We start from the raw sequence: 20,881 nt of genomic DNA, 5'->3' as shown, positions 1-20,881 counted from the left end.
CTTTACACCCATGAGCAGGACAGGATCTTGATATTTGACAAAAAAAAAAAAAGAAAAAGCAAAAAAAAGCCAAGCATCATCTCAGCCCTTCTTGCAGCTAAAGGATTGTTGCAGAAAATACTTTGTCAGTAGTCATAGGCCAAAGGAAGCACTAGGGGCATGAGAGAGTAAGGAACCACTAGTTTGCCTTTGAGGCACCCAGGTAGTGGATTTAAGACTCGCAGAGGGGAAAGTAATGGACCGTCCCTTCATCTTTTTGATGATCAATAAGGCAGCCTAACCTTCTATCGGACAAGTCCTATGATATGGTAATGGGCTCTATAGTGTGTCTGTGCGTAGGTTTGTGCACATTCAACATCAAAAACAGCAGCACATAATCGGTATCATGTCAGTGCCATCGCCATCTTAAAGCAGTGAACTTCACATTTTATCCGCAAAGCAGATGACTTTCAAAAAGACCAAGGCTGATCTGACTATCTATCTCAGTTCCCAGGGAATAACCCCGTACGCAGAATGTGCTGATGAGGTGGGGGATCAAATATCCATCTCCCATGCAAGAACAAAGGTGTATTTCATATAGTTTCTTCAAACCTATTATTAGAGAAGGCTATGGCTGAGGTAATTAGCGCTAGTCCCCGGCTCCACCCCCATATCTGCTGCATTACCATAAACCCAAACTGCTGTTATGTGGTGAATGGCACACGTTATTCCCTCTGTTATGTAAGTGACAGAATTATGCAATCCTTCTGTGTAACAGGATGGTGTCTCCAAAATATTAATCTGCAACAAAAAAACAAAAACAAAAAAAAAACCTTACCCTTGAAAGTGCATAGCTCTCAATGTAAGTATATATCCCAAAGTATTTTTGAACCCAGTCAGGTCGCCGTAGAGGTGCACTTTCAATTTTGAAAAAAGTCAAATGAAAGCAGTTTATTTTTCCTAGAAAAAAAAAAAAAGATATCGCAGAATCGTACTCAAAGTGATTTATAATGGCTACATTACCGGCATATTGCAACACCAGCATTTAATGAATCTCCAAGAAGTATGCAGAGATTTTGCATCCACGCACTGTTAGACTGGTACTATTGCTATTTGATCAAATATATCATTAATTACACCCTGTACACGATGTTCATTAAGAATATACCATATCTGTTGGTCCATGAATAATGCTAGTGAGCCTAGGAGAACAAAATAAACCCCTCCCATACTAACTTATTAACATGGAGCTAAGACTCCCACGATTAGGTTGTTTTTTTATATGTGTGATGCAAAATAGTACACTTTTCTGTTCCTTCTTTTGACATCTTGAATTAAAGATAGCAGCCAATTAAAACGCGAACAGAGCAAATGGATCTGGAGCCAGCGTGGTCTGTTGATATATACATAAGAACACAAGGCCAGCGGCAACGTGAAATCACTGACACAATTATGCAAACACTTTGTATTATTCATCTTCATAATAAATCAGGCATTGCTCTTTTGCATTCTGCAAAGCCATTACCCGCCATTACCCAAGATGCCTGACAAACCTCTACACATAGGTATATATATTTAGCAGGTTCAAAGAGGAGATGGGGGATGAGAGGTGGTAATTTGGCTTTAAATATAGCCAAACTCTGATTCAAGGCAAAGATGTATGTCAACATGCAGTGAGCAAATATGAGCAAATTAATCATACATTTCTGTCAACAGTCACATCATTAATTGTACGCAGAAATCGAAGGGCGATATTACTGTCTAATTATTAGACCAGTGCATTAGTTCCAGAGCGGAGAGGCTAATAGCCATTTTTTTACTGTAACCCCCCCCTTCAATCACAGCGTGTTGGGGGGTGGGGTCCAGAGCGTCCCTCTAGAATTAAAATGAAACTGCGGCCATCACCTAATCCTGACATATTCTAGCTCACTGTAAGTCACCAGTATTTAAAATTGGTGCTTTTTGATCATTTCCATTCTGTTGGCTCTCCTTTGAACATTTCAAGCCACTGGTGCCTTTATTTACACAGCTTATTTAGACAAGCAAGGCTTGAAAATAATTAGGCTTGTGTGCATGTGTGTGGACAAGCATTCGCTTTCAATCAGTTAAAACCAGCTCTGTTAATTAATGTTCTGTGTTGTTACTCTGCCCAAAATAATTTTCTTAGTCGCTGCTGCACTCCTTAGATCAGTTGTCAGGAGAACATATTTTACATTTTGTTTTTCCTCTCGGATTTTTTCCAACAGAATTCCCACTGACCCATATATTTGATCTCAGTTTTTAATCCCATGATATGAATTCCAAGTCAAGGGAGCAGATGCACTATTATTAGTCACAAGCGAGGTACACATCCCTTCTCTAGAACCTGTTGGGGTGCGCTTTATGTTGCTAAATTCCCCATGTGAAGAAAGTCATTACCATCTCATTCGGGTAAGGTAGGGTTGTGGTTGCGGTTACGTCACAGAGCTGAGCTGTTTCATCACACAGATATAAGAGAGCTGAGCTGACGATACCAAGTCCTTATACACGGGCAACCAGAGGCAGAGGCATTCCAGAGACATTTCACCAACATCACACATGACAACTTGTGATGTCACCTTAGCAATGTTTCCCTTTAAAGGTCGCACACTAACAACAACATCCGATTGATTCTCAACACCATTTTAACAACCCCCTCACACTCGCCCACCTGTGTGCACGCAAATGCACACACGCACGCACACACACACTCACACACTCACACACACACACACACACACACGTGCACCCACACACCTAAAATCATGTTGATTGAAAATGTTAGCGGTTAGCCTTGCCAGAGCCTTCTGTAAGGTTTCCTCTATTTGTCTGTTAGAACTAGTCTTTGTCGGATCAGCTCAGAGGATTCCTGCACAGGGGAGAGAATGATGAAAATCAGCAGTGTAAATAACAGCTAGTCCCTGAGTGCAGAATTAATATGCAATGCTTATATTTTTTTCCTGCTGATTAAAAGGCTCTGGCACGTGATGAGTTATCAAAACAAGAAATAAACTACTCGGATTAAAATTCTGCTTTTAATTGCATAGATGAAAGAAGCAATTAGTTGCACTTCATTTGAGAATGTGTCCTTTTTCCAATTCAGCTCTCCCTTTCTCTCTCTCTCATTTATCAGAAAAAAGAAAGACTTATTGTTTTTTAGCCTTTTTTCAATTTTCTTTCTTCTTCTTTTTTTTTAAGCAATTTTCTTTTTTTCTTTTGAGTTATGACACTCTTATTTGCTTCTATTGACCTTGTATTTTGATCACTGGTTCTTCTCATTCCCCTGGTCTCTGAGGTCTAAAGGTAATAATAATAATAATAAAAATAATAAGAAATGATGATGATGATAAATATAATAATACATTTCATCTGTAATGCAGTTTTTATTAAAACCAAATGCCAATGTGCTAAAGATGTCTTATTTGGAATATAATATTCTAAAACAAGTCGGGATGGAAGGGACCATATGTAGTTCATTAGATGAATGTACAGTTTCAGTAACAGGTCAGTGTCACCACCTCACTCACAGCAGACCTGTCTTGCCCTTGCAGATCTCTGGGCCCCACACATCTTACTGTCTTTAATAGTAACTGTTTGGCAACGTGGCACTGGACCAGACTGTGTTAGTGCCAATCTAACATACCTAAATATGTCTTGAAACGCTGTGTAGGCTCCAGCCAATATCACTGATCAGACTGTTATCGGTGCCATTTGAGACAGATGGAGCGGTAGCGTATAAGGTATGAGAAGTAGGGGTGTGTATTTCTCTGCTTTCCAGAGAAGAGCGAATTGGCAAAATCAACCGTTTTTGTGTGCACGGGTGGGTCAAGGGACAGGACAACTGGTTGTGTGGCTGTTATTGCTCAGACCGTACTCATCAGTCGGAAATCAAAGCCTTGACAGTTGTCGATGTTAAAGGGCTGCTACTGGTATGTCCTGCCCCAAGTGGTTTCCTTTCCTCTGAGCGCATTTGTATTGGTCATGAAGGGGCCGATCACCGATCATGACAGAAGTATGGATGCTCCTGAGTCACACCAGGAAAGGCTGCTCTCAATACCTATGCAGTACGCAGTTATCAAAGGCAGTGTGGTGGTACATCTCTTTTTTTTTAATTTTTATTTCTGATTTTTCCCTTTTTTCTCCCAATTTAGTGGCCAATTGATCCCTATTTTCATTCAAACACCCATCCTCGTATTGCATGCGTTCGCCAACTGCATCTCTCCGGCCGGCAGTCTCGAAGGAAAGCGCCTCCCCACTTTCGTGACAAGGCGAATCCAAGCCGAACCACTGTTTTTCCGACACACACAGAGACGCATTCACATGACGAACACAAGCCGACTCCGCCCCCTCCCGAAGACAGCGTTGCCAATGATTGCTGCTTCATCGAGTCCGGCCATAGTCGGATCTGACGAGACCGGGGCGCGAACCCCAGTCCCCAGTGGGCAACTGCATCGACACCAAGCCGATGCTTAGACCGCTACGCCACCGCGGACGTCGTGGTACATCTCTAAAATATGTGTAGTGGGGTCCGCGGTGGTGTAGCGGTCTAAGCATCGGCTTTCTGTCGATGCAGTTGCCCACTGGGGACTGGGGTTCGCGCCCCGGTCTCGTCAGATCCGACTATGGCCGGACTCGATGAAGCAGCAATCATTGGCAAAACGCTGTCTTCGGGAGGGGGGCGGGGTCGGCTTGTGTTCGTCACGTGAATGTGTGTCGGAAGAAACAGTGGTTCGGCCTGGAGTCGCCTTGTCACGAAAGTGGGGAGGCGGTCTCCTTCGAGACTGCCGGCCGGAGAGATGCAGTTGGCGAATGCATGCAGTATGAGGGTGGGTGTTTGAATTAAAAAAATAGGGATCGATTGGCCACTAAATTGGGAGAAAAAAGGGAAAAATCAGAAATAAATTAAAAAAAATAAAAATAAAATATGTGTAGTGAAATGATGATTCCAATAGCAAACCACTGTTAAGTCCTGTAATAGCTTGGCATGCCGAGCCGCAGTCGGCCAAATGCAAACAGGCATGAGTTTGGCTGACTTCTATGAAAATGAACCGGTGAAAACATGCACTCAAAAAAACAAAAAAAAAACAAAAGAACAAAAAAAATAAAATATGTCACTCGGCATTATTATGTATCTTATGGATGCATGGATGCATCCTCATAGGTGCAGATTTGAACCTTTTTTTCAGGGGTTCGAAACCCTCAGTTCTTCAGGATCAGTGGCACGTAAGCGTAAAAGAGATTTAAACACTGTCACATTTTGCACTTCAAACCTGAGAACAGGCATAGGTTACGATAAGTTAGCTCAAAGTCTGTAGACGTGGGATTCCTTTTGGACTCCAGCTCCATTAAATATCCATCGCATTTAAAAATATGAAAGAGCAGTCAGGGTGTCAACCAGCACAGGGGAAAACTTGAAAACAGCTCAGAGAGGCTTTCTCAAGTTGCAGGCTTTGACAAAACTTTTTTTCTCTCTCCGCTTTAGTCAACCACATTTTCAAAACACGTGCCTTTATTTTTCTTGGGACCATTAAGAATTTGCCGGGTGATGTGCCCATGAAGCTGAACTGCAGTTGTGTTGGAACGATGTCCATACAACAACTGGGAAGTAACAACCAACCTACAATGTCTCTTTTAACCTCTGGAAACGTTCCAAAGATGGTAAAACACAAACTTGGCACAGTGATGTGCCATTAAATCATGCATATATAAATACTGTACATGCAATTTCCTTTGATTTGCTCTATTTTTCCTCGCCGTTAAAGGTTTTTTTTTTTTAGGGTGTTGTTCCTTATCCGATGCGAGGGTCTAAGGACAGGATGTTGTGTTGCTGTAAAGCCCACTGAGGCAATTTTTTAATTTTTGACTATAGAATTGCAAGTAAATTCAGCTCTTAAATAGTGTGGAGTTTTTTCAGTGAAAATGGCACGAGCTCACACACTGTTTATTTGAGAGACATCACGTGTTCATGATGTAGCCTCCAGTGCCAAATAGAAAGAAACATAGACACGCAATTCTGCCCATCACAAGTAATTTTCTCCCCGTTTCAAGTGTTCATTTGAAAACGGCTTATTCAAACCAACATTCACTTGTGGGCAGTGTCTGAGTACGTTCATCTCTTGCTGCAAACCGGTTGACGTGCATGAGCGTGCTGCTTATTACAAATGAGCAAGCAAAATTCATTCATTGTTTCGATACGGCGCATGTGAACAGCCATTGCACACTGCTGCTCCGCAACGTCACCAGTGACTAGCGCTGTTTTGCTAGGTGTGGCTTTCCCTCAAAACCGAGATGGTGCCACACAGTCCCCCCCCTTAGATAAAATTTTTTGCAACGTGCATGCACAGTTCACGATGTCCGTGGCGAGAAAGGACATTTTGCATCGCCGCTGTTTTCCAGCAATGTAGTTCATGCCTGAAGTAGCACGCCGACCATCTTTCTTATTTCTTCTGCAGAGACCGCGGTTTAGCCTTTCTGTGTGTGTACTAGGACATGTTTATGGGCTAATAGGCCTTTGTTAGTGGCACTCCATTTATTATATACAATTGTAGTGTGAACAGAAAGAATAATAAACAGGCTGACTAAACATACGATTCTTCTTTTGGTTGAGAAACCCCTATGTAAGGACACAAAAGGGGGACGTTTCCACCGCGGTAAGTAAATTCTTTTGAAGTGGAACTAATCATCTGAGGGATGGTTCTCGTTGTCCTAACAACGCTGCTGAATTGGAATGAGCCTCCTTTTTTGTCAAAGATATGTTTTCTTTTTTTCATTCAAAACTGATGATGATAGTAGTTTCACGCCCTGTCACACCACATTGTCGGCCCAAACTTTTTTTTTGTAGATAAGTCTTTACTTGGAGACGCCGAACACACGGCGGGTGACTCTTAGACTGTGACGTCAGCCTCGCTCTTATGTCTGCAAGTCTTTACGCTTTTTAATGCCGTTAGATTGAAAAGGGGAATCCAACAGCAAATCCTCTCCAGTAACAGTTCTTTCTGAGGGTGTGAAAAGATCAAGACTCTTAAACTGCTCACATATCATTATGCACCGGGCACTCCTCGGCTGTACAGGTCTATTTTTTTTATGCAGTTATTTATTCAAAACAAAGCAAAATATAGTAGTGTGAGTATTCCTATTCATTCAAAAGTAACATGCCAGTGTAAACGATGCTTAAGCAAAGGCTCTGTCACCGAGGGCCCATCATCACCTTGTGTATTACAATGATGTTTTTTCATACTGGGGTAAATTATATTTAGGACACACAGAGCGTCTATGTGGTCAAAATAGATTAGAATCATCAGACCATCACAAATTCAATAATTATGACAATTGCTTCCATTCAAGGTCTTGCAGCAACACAACAACCAACATGTTGTTTGGCTTCATTGTTAAACTGCGGGGGCCATTCTCTCTCTCTCACTCACCCTCTCTCTCTCTCTCTCTTTCTCTCTTTCTCTCTCTCTCTCTCTCCTCTCTCTCTCTCTCTCTCTCTCTCTCTCTCTCTCTCTCTCTCTCTCTCTCTCTCTCTCTCTCTCTCTCTCTCTCTCTCTCTCTCTCTCTCTCTCTCTCTCTGTCACTCGAAGGTAAGATTCAGAGGATTGTTGTTGTTCTCTCTCTCTCTCTCTCTCTCTCTCTCTCTCTCTCTCCTCTCTCTCTCTCTCTCTCTCTCTCTCTCTCTCTCTCTCTCTCTCTCTCTCTCTCTCTCTGTCCCTCTCTCTCTGTCGCTTCTGTCTGCCATGCAAGCCTTTTGTGTTTGAGTTCTGTAAACACCATTTATTGCCAATGAAAACCAATATTGTTTTATGGCCTGCATCTTTTTTCATCTTTGATGGATGCCAACATAGTATCTCCTTCAAAAGAGATTTTTGATCTTAGTGAGTGATACTAGCTTTAGAAAAACACAAAAAACAGACATTATAGCAACTGTTACCTTTGTAATTTTACTATTGTCAGTATGATAATCAAATCAAATAGTGCATGATGGATGGATGGATGGATGATGGATGGCTGTATGGATGGATGATGATAGATAGATAGATAGATAGATAGATAGATAGATAGATAGATAGATAGATAGATAGATAGATAGATAGATAGATAGATAGATAGATAGATAGATATTAAGCAAACCACAAACAAACAGATAATCTCCTCTTTCCATGGGAGCCTACCTCATTGAATACTACTATTATCCAAGAATAGTTAGAAGATCTCCCCCAGGATAGTTTGATGAGTTTTGCAGACAGTATGCATGTGCAGGACATCAAGACCCGTCTGACAAGCAAAACATTCTGCTGGAATGTACATGGGAAGGGACCCCAAGCGCCACATTGTGATTTGTGGTTTCAGACCTCTGCAGTCTTATGTACAGTGCAGGTGCATGGACTGGTCAGGTCCCCAGGAGGCTAGGAGATGCACTGTCTTTAACCCTTTTTGTTGATGCTCGTCTCTTTTGTGTCCCTGAAATGGTGAGTCCCACATAGACCGTCATTTACAAAACTTGGTAAACAATTGGTTGCGGAGAATGATGAAGCTTGCTGATTTAACTGTGACACTTCTTTTGTCGAATGCCAAAGGCATGTAACTGTCGGCTCCTTCCTGAGTCCAGGGTCTCCTCACGCACCCTCAGGGGATTTAAAAAGATGTCTTTGGCCCTCTGACCTCTGGCTGAGAATGCCATTCTCGTACCGTTACTAAATCTTTATCCTTACGCGGGCTATACCTTTGCCTCCCCGAGTTATAAACTGTCAGCCCGTCTGTTAGTCCTCCTCATCCAGGCCTTTTATTGTCTCTGTGGGGGTTACTGAGTTCAGACAGCAGTCATCCTCAAATCATCGAGGTGAACTCTTAGCACCAAAAAGCAGGACCGCTGGGCTATTTCATCACTCAGATTTCTGAAGCTCTCCTCTGAGAAGGAATTACAATTTTAAAAAAAAATCAGAAACATCTTATCGCTCTTCTTTTGCAAATTGTTTGGGAACCTGATATAGCTGGTTTATGGGATACACACAGATTGTCTCTTGTTTAATAGCCCAATGTCTACCAGCTAAAAATGTACAGCTTTGCTGAAACAAGAAATCCTTCTTTTGATGTGGTGGCTGAAGCAGACACAACATTACCAAGCAAAGTCACCTCTAAGGGATACTTAACAGGAATTATCAAATAGATTCATCAGATAACAGAATATATATATATATATATATATATATATATATATATATATATATATATATATATATATATATATATACACTATATATTCCAAAGCGTTACCTAAAGTCCACTTCTCAGTATGGGGTAAAAACTAAGTGCATTTGACATTTTTCCAATTTCATCTGCATTCACATCTATACATAATTTTTCACGCCTATTCAAAAGCTCAGCTGGTGTGCTATCAAATTTATTAAAAATGCAACCTACCGATGTCTATAAATCTATATGATCTATTAATCATATTTTTCATGATTTATTGAATAGAGTATTGTACTTTGCAAATGAACACCTTCTTTTCAACAAGGAAGGAAACAGCTTTGGAGCAAAATTATTTTCAGATCATCTGAGACGGCTCATGCAGCGGAAAAGAAATATTGTTCATGCGCCAAATCAACGGTTTCCCCCAATAGATTCATTATACCGTTTCGCTTGCAAGAAAACTCATGCATGCAGAGTCCTAAATGAGACAAACCACTTAGGACTTTAATCAACTTGCATTCATAATTATGATTAAGAATTTCTAATGAAGAATGGCAGTTAAGAACCAGTCCCTATCTGTTTCCTCTTCAAAATGAAAAAAAAAAACCCAAAAAATGGTGCTATGCAGAAATGTATAAAGCAAAGGACACCCACAGCATGTGTTAACAGAGGGTAGCACAGGTAATGCGGGAGCTTTGCACACATCAGTAGAAAGCTGTTTGGATTGCTGATGCGTGATTTGGAAGCAGCTCTGCTGTGGTGCATTGATGGTGATGTCACACACGTAGGGGTGGATCCCTCCACGAATAGAGAGAGGAGATGGCAACATCTCTGTCTGTCTTCACTGAAAGCAATACACACACACACAAAAAAAACCCTCCCACTAGGGTTACCTTGAAGTGTTTTGGCATAGCAAAAAAAGGACGGGAGAATGAATCCGCTTTTCCACTTTGTACCTGTGCTCTGTTGAAGCACTATTACTGGATCAAGCGGGTTCAGGCAGGACACATCGCGCGCGTTAGCTGGCATGTTGGACAGAATGTAAGCTTCCTTCAGTTGTTGACTGTATGAAATTCATCCCCAAAGAAGACGCAAACTTAGAAATATGAAGAAATACTGCACTTCTTTCTCGTATTTGAAGAAAGACCCTTTTCAACCCACTGAGAGCCCTATGCAAAGAGGGCCAGGTGTCCTAAAGAATAAAAATTGGTAAGCAATGCCAGCGGCTACTTTGTCCAAGAACAAATCTCCTTCGCAAAGTAACTGATTGGTTTCATTATGCTTATCAGAATCATCCAAAAATCAGTTGGCTTGCTGGTATTTCTGTCATCTTGACATGCCATGCGGTATCTGATCGTCGTCGTCATCGCGGCAGACTGGGAGCCGGGGAGAGGACGCCAGCGCTGTGCCAGTTGGCTCAAGAAGTGAAAACACGAGGCAGACACAGCACGATTCTAATCTTAACCGTTCCAGACATGAAGGTCACTTTGGTGACAATTGCAGTTTCATGTGTTCCATCAGCTACAACACAGATCCCACGCACTATGGCAGACATAATCACAACTACCCACACACTGCACACAGTAGAGGGGCTTGCCCTCAGCCCCAAAACATAGTCCTTCTCAGAATGTGTGTATTTACTTCACACCAGCGTAGACTTCCGCCACAGTAGTATATAAATGTTGAGAGCGTTCAGATCAGCTCATTCTAGAGCTTGAATGCTGCTAGCCACGATGGCATGCCCCTAACAGGTGACTTAAGGTCACGCATTTAGGTCAAGTCATGAAAACAAGCCATGGTTTAAAAAGGCATGACGGAGATCAACAGGAATAACCCAAGTTTAGCATTAAGTTAAGTGCCGCCATCAAATGTGTAACTGTATAATTGCATACTGTTGCTGTACTTTGTCCCGTTCTTAATAATCACCTACATGACGTTATTGTTGCATCACCGGAGAAGATGCAGAGAAATGGAATTTTGTTTGCTGTAAAAGGCTCATTGCGATTACTTAATTCATAATGAGCTGGTATCTATTCAAAAATTTTGTTTTCTTCTGTGGTTTTAGATGCGATTGCTGAAGTAAGTGTTTCCTTTCAAGCTGCAGTCCACCCTGTGCATCAACTCTATGGCCGCGGTTTTATTTGCCAGACAACAGTACTGCAAATATCAAGGGCCTAGCCATTATCTTCTGCTCAGCAGGTTTGGACATTATTAGGGTGTTGAACTAATGCTATCTAATGAGCTCTCTGTGACACATGTCTAGGCAACCTTACTATCACGAGGCCCATTAGCAGATAACAATATTGTAATTAGCTTTGTTGCTAAGCTGAACCTCAGCATTATAAATGTATCAGACTAAATATAGTCCCCATTTGTACGCTGTATGCGGTTTCATTTGTTGTGCGTTCTCACATAAAAAGTGTGTTAATCCTTATGCTGTGCGGGAAAAGGTGCATGCACATTGTTGAAATCCATAGAAGTTCCCGTTTCAACTATGCACATGTGGGACTGAGAGTAACTATTTTGGTTCATGGCAAAAAAACAAAACAAAAAAAAAAACAAAAAAACGAGTGCGTTCTTTGATATGTAGTCCATGACCATCCCAGATATAGTAGATCATTATTTGTTGGTGTTGTAGTGTCCTCTGTAAATCGCAAGACCCGGATGCTAATACAAGGCAGTCTGAAAATTTTTATATTGGAAATGTTTTTTGATGCTGTTGCCCACTGCAAACACTTTAAGCTGTCTGCAAGTCTCCTAGCAACAGCAAACAAAGGCAGGACCCATTTCAAGTTTCCCGCGGAGCGGCCGGTCCAGCACGCCTTTGATCTTGACTGGGAAAATAGCTGAGTGGGCACCACTCGCATTTGTCTTTCATTTACTCCAGCCCCCCCAAAATGTTCCCTGAAACTGCCAAATCTTCATCTGTCCCTTGCATCCAACAGCCCCTCTAGATAATTGACCATAGCAAGGCGGCTCACTAAAACACAACAGGGTTTGGTTGAAATTAAGCAATTTTTGTTTTTTTTGTTGTTGTTTTTTTTGTTTTTTGTGTATGTGTTTTTTTTGGGTGCATAGTTACTGCCTTTGGTAAGCTACCATTTTGTGGTTGCACTGTGGAGGAAAATTGAGCGTGTTAACCAAGTTGCGATTCTTCTTTGCCACCATTCTCTCAAAGTAGACTCGCTGCAGAATTTATCACCCTGTGTCCAAGGACTCTGACATAAATGCTTTTTAATAACCACATAAAGTGTCTTTTGCCCTGCCCATGCAAGTGTTTCCAGCTGCACGAGCTTGCATCAAGCTGAAAGTCCTCGTGTCCTGTGAAACTCCAGGTGCCTCAGCACACACAGAGGAGCTGCTGTGGATTTTAAGAATCGTGGGCCCTGCATCAGAGGCCTCCCATTTGAAGTTCCACATGAAAACATTTTAAAGTCAATTCTCACTGTGTAATAATGCCAAAGAACTTGAGTCCCAGGAAGCAAAAATATAAATAGCCCATTCTTGGTGTGTATAAACCCAAAAGAGGATAGATAGGCAATGCATCTCAGGGCTGCGTAATGTTATCTTACTCCGAGTGCTCTGCTCTGCTTTCATCCAGAACAGCCCAGACAGCCCAGGAGATTAAATAAATTGAAGTGTTACACACTGTTTTGGTGTAATTTACTGTAATTGATGTTTCCATCTAGTGCTGAGGCCTGTTGAAGGAATTGGTTGTGTTTGTAGGAGGACATGCAGCCCAGTGGAGTGTATTGACTAAGGCTGTTGACTAATACTGCTCTATTGGCATGTTTTAATACTCTGCTATTGTTTGACTAAGCAGAGACTCCCCTCAAAGGTAAAAGCGCACCCAGCACACCACTGACCTCTGCTGCAGTGATGGTGATGATGGGAGGGTGCACATCAAAACTGCTGCTGCATGTGCAAGACTTGCTGTGAGCATGTTAAAGTTCGGGCAGTAACAATGAATGCATTTTATTGGTACAAGGTAAGTAACCAGTTTAACACAGCAAGCAAATAGTAATGGTGAAAGGTACAATAAAGTGAATCACATTCAATTCAACAACAAATATGCATGGGATAATTAAGGGAACTCAGACAGCTTAAGGACAAATTGTGGCTCTTAATGGATCTTAATGCACCTGGCTGTTTTCCACAATGTTATTTTATTTTGTTTCAAAATATTCGCCAAAGATGAGTTTATAGTTAATCTCATGGGTCTGGAATAGTTTTTTTTTTTGCACACACACACACACACACACACACACACACACACACACACACACACACACACACACACACACACACACACACACACACACCACACTACCCATTCCTTTAACCCCCTTTCTTTCTCTGGAGGAAGTGTGAGCTGGGGTAAAGTTGTGATGTTGTTGTGGTTTGGATAATATTAAAATTCACAGAGTCCAACCTAAATCTGCCTTTATTTAATTCTCTGCACGCACCAATCACAGAGGAGCATCACATCCTGTGCATTCATTGGCTCATTTTATTGCAGAGCATCAAGTCACATAAAGCCCAGCAGTAGAACTGGACCTTAAAGTATGGTGACACATTTATCCACAGTGCCACAGGTTGGCAAAGACAATGGGGTAATGTAAAAAAATAAATAAATATATTAACAAGTCCATTATTTGCCCATTCTTGTGATGTAGAAAGATTAAAAATCAAGTTTGCATTTTACCCTCCATCCCTAACAAGCATCTTTCAACAACACATTTTCTAATAGGGTTAAAACAACAAAACAAAACAACAAACGGAAATTGTGGCATGTTCAGTGGTGATTGGGATGGTGTAGCGTTCTTTTTCTATGCTTTTTTTTTAATAAGATACAGAAGGATTTTTTTAAGAGAATAAACATAACCTAGTCATCTAAGGTTTGCTTTCTGTTTTACTTAAAGCCCCGACCTCTGGAGTTTTTTTGTTTTGTTTTGTTTTTGTTTTTTGTTGTTGTTTTTTTTAGGATGTGTCTTAAGAGATTCACATTTGCATTCATATTTTCCATATCCATTTAGATCCCATCTGAGCTGACAACTGAAAACTTGGTGAAGTTAAAATGTGGTGTCCTTTAGCAATAATCTGGTACTACTGAAATAACAAAACTCTTGTTTTTGGTCCATATATGGATCTGTGTGTAACGCTTAATGAATAACAGCCTGGCCTTAAAAATATGAGGATGAATAATTATGCAAATAATACCAGGCTTAATTAACCTGTTTGGAATAGTGGATGAGTAAGGTTAACTGCATTGGGACAATGCAGATTGTGGCATGCAGATGAAGGCTTTGCATTATGGATATGAATGCTGCAAAAAAGTGAAGGCTACCCAACGAATATCTCCTCTCCTTATGCTCACGGTCCAAACTGGGAAATGCAAGAAGGTTGTTGGTTACAGGGAAAGCTTTCCGAGTGATAAAACCTGCTAATATGACAACCCAAGCAGGTGACTGTATGGTCCCTAACACACAAGTTACTCATTCAAAACATCTACGTTTTGTCTCGTGAAAAGAAGATTCTTGGTAATTAGCTTCATTTTACCCACAGTTTAGGACTCTCCAACTGAGAAACTCTCAATCAGAATGGGTGCCATATTGGAAGTTGTTGTTTGGAATTGGCTTTATGAGCCAAAGAAGTTTGCACACGTAAGACATGTAACGTGGTGGGGCTCTCATGTGAGACAGAAAATAACCAGGTTTTTGATCATGTGTGTTGGGATATTAATCTGAAAGAATTGCCTTGTGCAGCGAAGGAGCCATAAAAATACTGCTAGACTCAATTCAAAGGTCATCAGTCAACATTTCTTCATTCATTTTTTCTCCCTGTGCATTCATCAGTCCATTTGCTGTTGTGAGATATAGCAGAGTGTTGGGTACCAAAATGTGTTTTTCCATTTTATCTGTTTTGCTTGAATTATGAAATTTGCCTTTATTTATGTTACAGTGTATCATGACTATGCAGGTATCATCTCCACATCCATCAGTACACCCGGACACCCAAAACTCTCCGGATCCAAATCTGGAAGCGGTGTTGGGATTCATGCTGTAAGACGCACACAGACATCACAACCGTTGATAGATTTTATCACCTTTCTGGCACAGTGGCCCAGTGGTTAGCACTGTCGCCTCACAGCAAGAAGATCCTGGGTTCGAACCCTAGGCTGTCCCAGGTCTTTTCTGTGTGGAGTTTGCATGTTCTCCCCGTGTCTGCATGGGTTTCCTTTTGGGTGCTCCGGTTTCCTCCTACCATCAAAAAGACATGCATGTTAGGGTTAATACTCCTGCCTGTGCCCCCTGAGCAAGGCAATGGAAAGAAGAACCGGAGTTGGTCCCCGGGCGCTGCAGCTGCCCACTGCGCCTCCTATACAATAGGATGGGTTAAATGCAGAAGACAAATTTCATTGAAAGAATACAATTCGTTGCAAGAATACAAATAGAAAATAAAGTGGCTTTCCTTCTTTTTCTAAATGTTTTTAACCTCTGAAATACCATCGTGTCCACCTAAAAAAGAAAAAAAGAAACCCCTCTCCATTTCCATCAAAGATTCTCCAACCTGGAATGAGCGAGCCCACAAATCACCCTTTCTATTTAGAGTGAAGCAAAGACACATGTTAGACCGTCTCAATCTGTGTGACCGTGTATGCTGTGTAAACTTGGAAGAAGTCAGAGTCTGTTTGTGCCATATAGAATTATCACCTCTTAACTATATGACATTTCTGGCGAGATAAACAATCATCGTTACAGAAGGCGTGGGGGTGGGGGTGGCATTTGTCAGTGCTCTCGTTGAGGTTCAAATGTAGAATGTAAAATGTCTGTCTTTGTCTCATCCAACACATTTTTATTTTTGTAACTGGGAAATCTGTTCAGGGACCCCAACGTTTTTTTTCTCCCAACTGTCAGGGTGTCATTTATCAAGAGAGCGGGAGAGAGAGAGGAGAGAGAGAGAGAGAGAGAGAGAGAGAGAGAGAGAGAGAGAGAGAGAGAGAGAGAGAGAGAGAGAGGAGAGAGAGAGAGAGATGAGAGAGAGAGAGAGAGAGAGAGAGAGAGAGAGAGAGGAAAAAAAGGAAAAAGTAGTGAAACTAAAATTCCCACCCCCAGTCCTTCTGTATGTTCTGAGGCTGACTGCTTCCAAGAAGCAAGGTGGGGGTGTTTAGGGGACACATGCACACACACTCCCTGACTTGTCCCCCCTTGAACACACACACACACACACACACACACACACACACACACACACACACACACACACACACACACACACACACACACACACACATTAAAAAAACCATATATGACCTCTTTAAGATCGTGTTAGGGCTGCACAGAATGGACATCGCAGTATAACGCATGCAAAACTCACACTGCAGAATCTCTAATCATGTGGTAGAAGATGAATACTAGCAAGATCCACGTTTTTTATGACTACTGTAGTGATGCTGACAAACAAGTATCTCCGCCACGTGGCAGGCTGGAAGGGATTATGCGCTTGGCGTGTGTGTGTGTGTGTGTGTGTGTGTATCTGTGGCTCATCTCCCAAACTACTAGACCTATCGTCTTGATGCATGTTCAATAATTCCAGGTAAGAAAAATCACAGAAAGTAGAGTCAGGTTCATCTGGACACAACATTTATTGAGAGAAACATTTCATCACTCATCTAAGTGACCTCTTCAGTCCCAACTGACTGCAGGTATCCCCACCCTTATAAACAATACAGTGGCATAACCGACCGAAAACAATGATCGATTTCATACGCAAATTGCTGTGACCTTTAACTAGTTGCTTACTAGTACTCAGTTGCTTTCAAACCCCAAAACACGCTGCGCCAGAAATTGGTCCACCCCAAGGATCGGGCCCCCCCGGCACAAACAGAGCGATATAGTGTACGCTGTTAAGTGCCGAGAGGATTGTCATGACTTATACTTTGGGGCAACTAAACAGATGCTGGCCAAGAGGATGACACAACACAGAAGAGCTAACACATCTGGCCAGGACTCCACAGTCTACACCATCTACAGGCCAGTGGCCACTCTTTCAAGGATGAGGATGTACACATCCTTGATAGGGAGGAACGCTGGTTTGAATGGGGAATCAAAGAGGCCATCTATGTGAAGACAGAATGACCATCCTCTTAACCGAGGGGGGGGGGGGGGCTAAAAGTACATCTGTCACCGTTTTTTTTAACGCTGTGATTGCAAACATTCTCCAATCTTCTGTGAGTACTGCACATGGCCATTGAAACACTCTAGTTAATAGTCACAGCAATTTGCAAATGAAACCATATGAAACCGATGGTTTTCGGTTGTCATGCCACTGTATGGTTTATAAGGGGTGGGGATACCTGCAGTCAGTTTAGACTGAAGAGGTCACTTAGATGAGTGATGAAATGTTTCGCTCAACAAACGTTGTGTCCAACTAATTCGATTTCCTGTGATACTGGACCTATCAGCTTAAAATGTTGTGTGCAGTTATGACTGTGTGATCAAGAAAATCTAGTGTTTGCTGTGATTCAAAACGTGTTGCAGGCCCCCCCAATCTGCCCCACCTTCCCTTCCTCCTGCTCCTTCTACCATCTCCTGCTTCACCAACAGTCTCTCCAACTGTCTGCACAGCAAGAGCACCAGGCCATTAGTGAGTCCCAGTGCTGGTAATGAAGCCACAGAGGTGGTCTGAGCCAGTCTGACACAGCGGCAGGAGCAGAGGAGGACAGTAGATTAGAGTAATTACCTTGCCATCGAGGCACATTGAGAACAATGTCTCACGGCACAGCCACGCTCGCAAGCGATTCATCGAGCGACCAATTCACCTTCATTCATTTCCTATAGAAGGCGTTATAACAGCGGCCAAAGGCATTATGGGGTAGCAGGCGGTGGGGGAGCTAGCTTGTGATAAGAGAAAAGGAGGAGAGAGGAAAGTTAATTTGTTTAACTTAATGCAAATGTGTGCAGTGTTTGCGCCGCGAGGGCCAATCACATTCGTCCAAACGAGGCCTCAGCACTGCGTTGTTCTGTAGGCTACGACCAGGATGGTGGAAAAGGAAATTACTGGTCTAATTTCTGGATTTCCCTGAAAATGTGAAAATCCACTCGCACTGTGTATGTTGATCATTTGAAACAATTGTGCAGGGATAAACACACATTTTAATGTAGGATGAAAGGCTGTATTAGGATACCGCTAAAAAATGAAGAAGAGTGAAACTTGACGTTGTTCACTTCACAGGACACAATATCACTTGCTTGTTAGTTACTGATCAGTAAGCGGCTGGATAGGGGAGAGCCATGCCATGCCATGCCATGAGAATTCATGGTTTGCAAGTGTGGCTTTGCCCTGAGACTGTGTTCAGACATGAGGTGACATATGGCAATGGCAATTTTATTTATATAGCACATTTCATTACAAGTAAGCTCAATGTGCTTTACATTAAAATACAAAATATAAAATATAGGCATAAACATGACACAAACAAAGGGTAACAAACAATAAAAATATAAGAATACAGGTATGAGTAAAATGCAGAAACTGAATTAATGAAGTATTGGATTTATTTATTTTCATTTATATGTGCCTATCATATAGGCACATATAACCAGCTGTACAAGAAATGAGGGGGCTACCATATAGGTGCGCGTGAACCCACACACACACCACACACACCACACACACACACACACACACACACACACACAGTAATTAACCATGAGCCTGGGGAGAGAAGGATTATTTTTGAATGTGGACACAGTGGTGGTGGTCCTGAGGTCAGCAGGCAGCTTGTTCCAGAGAGCAGGACCACGGTAACTGAAGGCACCCTCGGCAGACTTGGATCTAATTCTGGGTACAGCTAGAAAACCTCTGCCTGATGACCCGAGAGGTCTCATCAGGTTATAATCAGTGAGAAAGGCAGAAATGTACAGAGGGGCCAACCCATTAAGAGCTTTATGGACTATTAGCAGGATTTTGGAAGTGATTCTGTTTTGTACCTGGAGCCAATGAAGTGATTTTAGTGCCGGAGTAATATGTTCAAATGTTCATGTACGTGTAAGGACTCTGGCTTGGCTGCTGCATTTTCAATGAGCTGAAGCCATCCTACTGACTGTTCGGATAATCCTGCAAATAGAGCGTAACAGTAGTCTAACCTGCTTGAGATGAATGTATGAACCGGTTTCTCAGAGCCAGTTTGAAATATGAATACTCTAAGTTTTGATATATTCTTAAGCAATAACACATTGTTCTGCTGAGGGTTGCTGGTGTTGACAGCTTGTGAAAATGTCCCTCTATGTTTTTTTTTCTTCCTCCAAGGATTCTCCTCTGATGTCCCAACATTTTAGCTAGAAGCTAAATATGCAATTCAACTGCATGTAATTTATCAATATTTGGGCATATCAGCCAAAGTTTCTGCATTTTCAACTTTTTTACAGGTTGCCAGCCATAATGCCGAATCACTTGCTGTCTCCTAACGGCGATGGCTCTCATAGAAAATGAATCGAGCCTGGCGAAGAGGTGCAGGAGTTACTCCAAGCCAGAATGCACCTTTTCTTCTTGTTTATCGTCTATCTCCTAAGGAGTGAGTGCAATATGGCCGGACACCATGTTTTCTCATCCATGTATATAGAGAAGGGAATCGGGAGAAGCTCGTACCAAAGATTTCCTCTTTGGTCATCAAAATTCAGAATACTATGCAAGGAAAATACACCATGTTATGGGTACATATGTGTGGGACGTTTGGTTTTCAGCGTGGACCTTGCAGACCCGCTGCATGCACGAGTGTTGGTTGTTTACATTGCAGTGGCCTGGGTCTCTCCTGCATGAGTAAGCCATAAATATCCTCACTCACGGCGACTTTGAAGAGCATATGAGGTCAGGTTTTTAAATCATGGTGTGCACCCACGCTGTGGTTTCTCTCCCCCACTCCTGCAAATTCATTCTCCACACAATGCATTTCAAATCAAAGCGGCATTGCCATAACATGCCTTAGGAGACATTAAGCCATAGTACGTTACTTTCATGTACGATAGCATGGCCCCTGTAAGCTTTGATGTGCACACTTTTTTTTTAATGCTTTATTAATAATAACACACTGGCTCCCCTCTGACTTCGCCACAGCTTCTGCTGCTTCTTCCCCTCTTCCTCACCTACCTCCCTCACTGCCTCCAACCCCCTCCGTCCCCAGCCAGCCCCCTCTGAGCCCTTGAGCCTTGTCTTGGGATTGGCCTGTTTGTGTTTGGAGGTGATTATAAGGAACGACATGAGCCTCGAGAGGAAGGCAGCTACAAAGACCTATCAGAGCGCAGAGTGTCCAGGGCACCGCGGGGCCATTGGTTGCTGTGAGAATACGACACGTCTTTATTTCTTCTAGCCATCCTATCCAAATGCCCAGCCTTTACATCCAAGCCCTCAGGGTGAAGAGGTGGGGTGGGTGGGGGGGATTAAAGTTCCCTTCTTTTGACTGTGTATGTGTGCGCATGTGTGAGTGTGTGCAAGTGTGCTTGGATGTGTGTGTGTGTGTGTGTGGATGTGTGTGTGTGTGTGTGTGTGTGTGTGCGCGCGCGCATGCCTCTGTGCATGCACGTTTGTGTGTACTCTTAAACGGGAGTGTGCACAAGCGTGCGCTGTGCCCAGTAACTATCTTAGATATACTGTGGTGCTGAGCGCCCGGACACTGATAACACATTCCAGCCCA

This window comes from Lampris incognitus, chromosome 1 (assembly GCF_029633865.1).
Source record: "Lampris incognitus isolate fLamInc1 chromosome 1, fLamInc1.hap2, whole genome shotgun sequence".
NCBI classification, from domain to species: Eukaryota; Metazoa; Chordata; class Actinopteri; order Lampriformes; family Lampridae; genus Lampris; species Lampris incognitus.
This window is presented reverse-complemented; position numbering follows the sequence as displayed.